General features: G+C 39.5%; 1 long non-coding RNA gene across 1 annotated transcript; it reads right to left on the bottom strand.

Moving 5' to 3' along the window:
* Positions 1-1,384: 1,384 nt before the first annotated feature.
* LOC117518446 lies at positions 1,385-6,884 on the bottom strand. Its single transcript, XR_004562989.1, has 3 exons — positions 6,351-6,884; positions 5,901-5,905; positions 1,385-1,396 (listed from the first exon to the last, which is right to left on the bottom strand). It is a non-coding gene; the product is annotated as an uncharacterized LOC117518446 (long non-coding RNA).
* Between the last annotated feature and the right edge of the window lie 1,355 nt (positions 6,885-8,239).

Here is an 8,239-nt window from a genome sequence, read left to right as displayed (position 1 = left end):
CGTTCTATTGGCGGAGCGTCGCATTAGCTCAGTTTTTATACGTTGCGGCACTTCTCATTGAAAATAATCGTTTTTTGAGCGATGCGTGACACGTTTTACACCCTGAACACGTGCAGTGTTATTGGCCCTTAAGGCCTCTGGTACAGAAAGGACACTCCCACTCTACTTTCTTAGTATGGTTTCTCTTAATCCATACCTATATCCATCCTTCTTGATTTTTTTTGTCTCCTTGTCTTTTCCTCCCCTTCCTTGCAAACATGACGACATCACTTTCCCCACAACTGAGCTAAAGCCGAGCTAAGATTAGAGATTACAGGAGGAGGGAGCATTTACACTCCCAGGCATCTAAATTCCAGCCAGTTTGCAGTGTTATGATGCCTGGCAACCAACTCCAGCCAAGAGATATTTATTTTTAAACCACTATTTACTGAAAATGTGGGCCTGAGCCAGTACAGCGCGTGCATAGTTCCAAAATAGCAAAGGCAGGTTTTCCTCATTTCCTTTGTGGATATGGAGTTTTGTCACGAACATTCCACAATATAAACTTTAACCCAGATGTTAAGATGACAGAGTCGACATAGCCGGAGTATGAATGAATGCCAAGAGATCAGTGAGGGATTTGCAACATCAAGCTGCTAAAGCTTTCATTTGATTCTCATTAACAGGGTTGATCGAAACAGCCGGATGATGAATAGTGACATCAGTATGGATTTATCTTTTACGTCAAATCATTACTTCATTAATGGTGAAATACAGCACAACCAGCGAGTATAATATTTTGAAATAAAATTAAATGGTAGGTTTTCTTTTCATCAACAGTGCGCCAGAATCATTGTTTTACTGTTGCTTATTATTAGTTTTAATGTACCTGGGTGTCTGCTGTATCAGGCTATCCGTCCTTTTTTCATCTCCTTCTTTTTTACTGAAATTCTAATGGTGTATGGAGCTGAGAAGAAATTTCCTCAAGTTGAGTACGGTATATATATATATATATATATATACAGTAATCACATAGATAGATAGATAGATAGATATTAAAAGCCAAGTCGCCTCTGTGTACATGCATGTGTATAACCTCTATCACAGAGAAACTGGGGAGAGCTGATATTTGTTGTTTGGTATGCTTATGTATTTCAATATAGAGGCCGTGGAGCCCATGGGCAATGCACTAGTACAGGGGTAGGCAACCTGTTCCAGAAAGAGCCATGAGGGTGCAGGTTTTCTTTGCAGCCACTGACTCCACCAGGTGATTTCACTGATTAACTGATTCCATCTGCTCAAAGTGATATTAATCAGTAAAATCACCTGGTGGAGTCAGTGGCTGCAAAGAAAACCTACACCCTCATGGCTCTTTCTGGAACAGGTTGCCTACCCCTGCACTAGTATGTCTATATATCTATATATTGTATATATATATAATAAGACTTTACCTGTCAACTGTACAAGTATGAAAATTGAGGAACATATATATATATATATATATATATATATATATATATATATATACGAGGTCTATTAGAAAAGTATCCGACCTTATTATTTTTTTCAAAAACCATATGTATTTGAATCACGTGTGATTGCGTCAGACAAGCTTGAACCCTCGTGCACATGCGTGAGTTTTTCCACTGTCGGTTGCGTCATTCGCCTGTGAGCAGGCTTTGAGTGAGGAGAAGTCCAGCCCCCTCGGCAGATTTTCATTGTCAGGAAATGGCGGAATGATTTGGGCTTTTTTTCCATCAGAATTTTTTCAGAAACTGTTAGAGACTGGCAGCTGGAAACCATTCGAAAAATTTATCTGGTTTTCGGTGAAAATTTTACGGGCTTCACAGAGAATAAGGACTGTTACTACAGCTTTAAGGACGACTTTAAGGGCGCTCGGCGCACCGCGCTCCGTGCCTCCATTGAGAGCCACAAACCACCAGATCATTTCTAAACGGATGGCTCTGTGGAGCCGGGACCGTCGTGTGCACTTTCTCTGGTTATCACAAGAGCTGGACATCAACCATTTTCCGGCAGATTTCACTTTTAACAAGAGATTTTGTCATGGAAAGCCGAGCGGAGGCTTCGCGCATCACGACTGATTTACTGATGGAGCGAGACAAAGGAACACCTCCGTTTTGGTCTCACAGGACGGCTTTGAGATGGCGCCAGAACATGTCCCGTGAGGCTTCATCACGGCGTTGCTTTGCGCCATGCGGCACAGCCACGACGCACGAAGCCTCCGCTCCTCTTTCCATGACAAAAACTCCTGTAACAGTGGAATGTGCCGTTCATTTCCAAACTGGACGCTATGTTTTATCCAGGACGTTGTCTGACTAGCACAGGAATTGTGAAAAGACGTGGGCATCAGCACTTTTTCGGCACATTGAGACAGACGTGCGGAGGAATTCCACGCGTTGCGGCGGTGCCGCATGGCGCAAAGCAACTCCGTGATGAAGCCTCACGGGACATGTTCTGGCATGTCCAGGCACATCCACAATTTCTCGGATAATCACTCGATAGAAAAACCACCGACAGCTGTCTGAACGCCATCTCAAAGCCATCCTGTGAGATCAAAACGGAGGTGTTCCTTTGTCTTGCTTCATCAGCGAATCCATCGTGACGCGCGAAGCCTCCGCTCGGCTTTCCATGACAAAATCTCGTTAAAAGTGAAATCTGCCGGGAAATGGTTGATGTCCATCTCTTGTGATAACCAGAGAAAGTGCACATGATGATCCGGTGGTTTGTGGCTCTCGATGGCGGCACGGAGCACGGCGCGCCGAGCATCCTTAAAGTCGTCCTTAAAGCTGTAGTAACAGTCCTTATTCGGCGGCACAGGAAAAACACCTCCGTGTTGATAACCATTTGTAAAATCCAGGCGGCTTTTGATGGCTTTCAGTGGAGTGAGTATATGAGAAATTGTTTAACAGGCAGGACATGTTCCAACTTGTCCTTAAGGCTTTCAACAGAGGTGTTTTTCCTGTGGCGGAGCGTCACGGCGGCTGCGTCCCGACGCGCGGACCCGTCCGCACGTCTTTCATTAAAAAAATCTCCTTTAACAGTGGAATATCCGGATAAAATGCTGAAACCGACTTCTTCTGAAACTTCTCTGTTCTCTCACGACGTCCTGGATCAATAGAGCCTGAAATGTGAAGGTTTTCAGCTTGAACAGGCTGACGACGCCGCCTGAGAGCGCAGCGCGACGTCTCGCACCGTGAAAAGTCCTTAAAGCGACAGAATCACCTCAAAATCTCTCATCAGCCGTTAAAATTTTCACTGAAAACCAGCTTAATTTTTCGAACCGTGTCCACTTCGATATGTCTCACAGGTTTAGAAAAAATTTTGATCAAACAACGCGCCAGTCTCTCAGCAACTTCTCAGACAAAGGAATTCCGACGAGGGGCTGGACGACTCCTCCCACAAGGAGTGCTCACAGGCGAATGACGTCACCGACAGGCGTGGAAAAACTCACGCATGCGCACGAGGGTTCAAGCATGTCTGACGTAAAAACATATGAATGAAATCCATATAGTTTTGGAAAAAAATAAAAAGGACCGTAACTTTATTGACAGCCCTCGTATATAGGAAACGCTGATCCTTTTCTGAGCACAAAGACAAACAATAAGTGTATCTGAGAATTAATTCATAGAAATATTGTTTGTAAACCTGCATCTATTGTATTTTTTTCAAGATTAACTTATATGTTGACTGGGAAAAAACATGGTCTGTGCACAGAAAATTTTTTCATTTCAAATAAGGTCCGGGAAGTGTCTTTACATACATTTTGTTGTTTTCTTGGCTTATTTTAAATCATATTTGGAGACCTTGAAACATTGCATTAATAAAAAAGCTGTAAAAGTCAAACCATTGTTAAGAGAATTTAACTTTTAATCTGTCTTATGTACCCCATTATGTAAGGGTGATTCTTAGACTACGGGCACTTATGTCCTTTGATCATATTGTATGAAAAACAGAAAAAAGGGGAAGTTTCACACTTTTAGTTATCTTTACAATGAAAGTGTGTTAAGAAATTTGTTCTAGTAGTCTATGATGACTTTTTCACCTTTTTTCAATATCATTATATGCAAATATTGCCGTTTTGTGCTTGTCCCACACCCAGACTTTTGATCTTCAATGATAAAAATGAATGGTAAAGAAACGTTTTTTCTAATGTTTTAAAATATCTCTGAATAAAATATCAGTAAAATAATCAAAACATAATTGGGGTATTCAATGTCATACAACTGTCGTGATTTTTTTTTTAAACAAAATGTAGTTGTCCCACACTATTGCCATAATTTCCACCACAACACTGTAATGTCCCTAAACAGTTTGTATGAAAGGTTGTTTGGGTAGTTTCTATGGAGATAAACAGTGACATCAGAGCACATGTATATAGCGCCAAATCACAACAAACAGTTGCCCCAAGGCGCTTTATATTGTAAGGCAATGGTGTGGTGGAAATTACATGTACAAGGCCAATAGTGCCCGTAGTTAAAGAATCACCCGTAAACTCTTTATTTTGATGCCTTTCGTTTGCACACCTCGAGCCATTGTTCTGTGTGTTCTGTTTTATTAGCCTGTATTGTTTATATTTGTGTAAATAAAATGTTAAATAAGCAAATACATTTAAAATAAATAAGTTATTTAAAATTCAAAAAGTACAATTAAGTTTGAGGTACATTTCATTTGATTAGTAAAAACTAATGCTGTGTGATGTCAGAACTGCGTCATGCTAATCTTCAGCTAAATTCAAATTATACCTATTTAGTCCATAGGCCAAGCAGGTTTTTGGTACCACTTAAAAGTCAGTGTACCATGAGCCTACACAAAAAATGTATGATAGCCTCCCAGGGTGGTAGCTGTAGCTAGGTAGGGGTCAATGAAGAATTACAGAGGTCAAAATTTAAAAATGCTCCAATCATATTGATAAATATACCACATTATTTGATCATAACGATTCCAAAAGGTGTAGTTTGGACAAACTATGACTGAATTCTATGGAGTTATGGGATTAAAAACAGTAAAAATGGTGACAAAGGTCAGTTTTAGTTTGTAAAGGGGTCAAAAGTTAAATTTTCTCCAATTTTGGTAAGAAGTGATGCAAATTATTGGTTAATAGGGTTTTATAAAGAAAGTTTTCACCATTTGTTATGCTTAGTCATCGCGCTACAGGATAACATGCTTCATAGAATCCAATGCATGTCAAACGTATTTGACCTTTAAGACCACACAGTCAACATGATATTATTCAACACACACACACAAACCCACACAGATATACATAATCATGAGAAAAATTAATTAGAAATACTAGATCATGGCCACCATCTTTATATGTGTGTTCACTTGCAGCATATTGTCCAATTAACAAATCACACTCCTTCACAATACTTTATTTTCACCATGAAAAAGACAACACATCTCAACGTAACTTAATTTGTTCACACATATTTTTCAATATTTTAATTTCTGCTTTCTTTTACATTCATATAGACATTGTTTTGTCTCTTTTTTTTGCACCAAACATGAGCTGTCCATTAAAAATGAGCATATACATTTGTCACATACTGTAACAATATTTCAGAAAATGTGGAAAAAACATTCTGAATTAGAAACTGCATGCAGATGCTGATGATGTTGAAGCTGCCTGTGAATGCAGTGCACGATCCATCCAAAAATAAACTGCAGTTACCCAACTGCACGTCCTTATCAACTGATCTGAAGTCAGCTTTAATGTGCGCCTATTTGTGACTTGTAAGGATCCAAAAGGTGCAGAGAATTTTGGCCCATTTTGGCCCGTTGTCTACTGGTTTGGGTATGCCCACCATTAAAGGGGACTGTGCCCTTTTTTCCTTTTATTGGGGTTTCATGTAAAACATCCTCAAAGTCTCCAAATTCCATGTCAGTTCATCTAAAACTTACACTTGAAAGAAGTTGTTTTGCAATTGTGTGACATATGTAACAGTAGCCCATAGCTGCACTGAGACACACCCAGTCTGTGTGAAATGCTCACACAGCCTGTGGACATGAGATTTGTTTTTTTGTTTGTTTTTTTGAGGGGGGGGGGGGGGGTAGCAGCAGTGCCTTTCAGGAACAAGCAGTTTCTCAAAAATCTGACCTTTATGACGGATTTTTAGGCACCAACATCTGTGTTTAAGACACTTGGTGATTAGTATGTGAGTTAAGAAAAATGTATAAAAGGGCTAAAATATGTGGACATCCCTCTGCAGTTTCCCAATCAGATACGCGTTCTGCATGTAGAGTCCCCCTGCTGCCCCCTTTTAGCATTGCCTCCTTTATTGGCGCAATCACAATTGAAATAAAAATGAGTGTGCTTTCCCAACAGGTGCTTTCACCTCAGTAACCACTAACAGCACTATGGCACAGTAAAAGCTGGGATTTTAAAGCTCCAAAATGTAAGTAAATAAATGCTTAGAAATGAGGCTTGTTCCCTGCTGATGTGCTTTCATTTGAAACAGAACACAGTAGCAGCATTAATGAATACCATCGCATCTTATTTTTCCACCACAGACACACATGAAAAGCTAGAGTGGACACTGGTCCTGTCCGGACACCCATCTTATGATGGTAAACAAAAAAAAAAAGTGCTTGGCTTCGTGTTTACAAAGACAAAGTGTTGCTCAGTCAGGAGCAGTCAGGGTTTTTTTTTTTTTCCCCTTAGTATGGTTATGTGGGGGCAAGGTCATTTGAAGGTGAGGCTACAGAATGTGGAGTAAATGTACAAATGGTTCAAATTAGTTTCTGCAACATATATGTTATTAATTCAGAATGCTGCTGCTCGAGCATATTACGCCTGTCCTGTACTCACTCCACTGGCTTCCAGTTCGTTTTAGAATTGATTTTAATGTTTGTTTTTAAAGCTATTTATGGCCTTGCACCTCCCTACTTGTCTGAAGTTTGTACTTTGTGCACTTACAGTAGGACATTACGGGCGTCTGGCCACCTTTACTTAGATGTTCCGAGGTCAAGATATAAACGCTGGGGTGATCATGTTTTTGCGGTAGCTGGCCCCAGACTGTGGAACAAGCTACCTCTTGAATTACGTACTATTCCTGACCTAGAACTTTTTAAATCTAAGTTAAAGACTTATTTAAACTGGCTTTTAACACCTAGTGGGGAGGTGACATGTCCTGTTTTTACGTGCCATTTTAAAGTTTTATTGTATACACGTGTTTTATTTTTGTGAATTTGTGCTTGTAATCTTAAGCGCTTTGGACACCAGTCTGTGCTGAAAAGCGCTCTGTAAATAAATGTTGATTGACTGAATTCAAGCATACAATGGTCAATAGATGGAGCAAACAAAAGGAAATGTTGGTTAAAAATAGTAACAATAATAATACAATCACTATAATGCAGGACATCCACCAAATCCAAAAACTTGATGCCTCTCTTCATAAGTCAGAAACCATAATTTATGTACTGGACATCAACTTAATGAAAATGTAGTGTATAAATAGAAAGAATTATTCCAAAATTAATACACCACCCTGGCGCGATATCCTCTTTGGGAAAATGTTCTTGGAATCAGTAAAGGCCTTCAGTCAGTTTTTTTGTTCACGCCTCTCTATGGTCAGCAGCACACGACATTATAGATACTTGTTGGCAACACAGTGGAATATCTGCTTGTGAAATTCTCACTGCAGTTCTCTTGGTGATTATATTAGCCTTATTTGAAAAGAATACCTTGAATAGTTGTTTTGTATTTTTTTTTTAATGGCTTCAAAATTTGATAAAAAATTCATAAAATTAAACCTTGCATTGCACCGTTCTGAGCAAAATAAATTATAGAAACCAAAGTTGGGGGGGAAAAAATATTTTAAAATTGTCTTCAGAAGGATGGAAGTCCTTAGTATGTGTATTAAAAACAACCCAGAATACAAAAGTCAGGATGGGGACTGCCGCCCTTTAGGTGGGACTATTCACTGTTTCTGTTTCATCCTCCTGGTTTATTTTTGCCAGGTTCAGATTCCTGAAAAGAGCTGTTTGATGAAGAAATAATCCATTATTACATCCCCCAAGAACATAATAAAATCATCGGCATTTATTTATTTGTCTGTCTGCCTGTTAGCAGGATTACGTCAAAACTACAGCACGCATTTTGAAAAAATCTTAACCACAGATAGATATTAGGCCATGGAAGACTCCACTGAATTTAGCCGGTGATCCGGATCCAGATTCTGAATCAAGATTTCACTTTATAAAGGCTTTGAAGGATTACGCCAAAATTAAATGGTAA

This window comes from Thalassophryne amazonica, chromosome 10 (assembly GCF_902500255.1).
Source record: "Thalassophryne amazonica chromosome 10, fThaAma1.1, whole genome shotgun sequence".
NCBI lineage: Eukaryota > Metazoa > Chordata > Actinopteri > Batrachoidiformes > Batrachoididae > Thalassophryne > Thalassophryne amazonica.
This window is presented reverse-complemented; position numbering and strand designations above follow the sequence as displayed.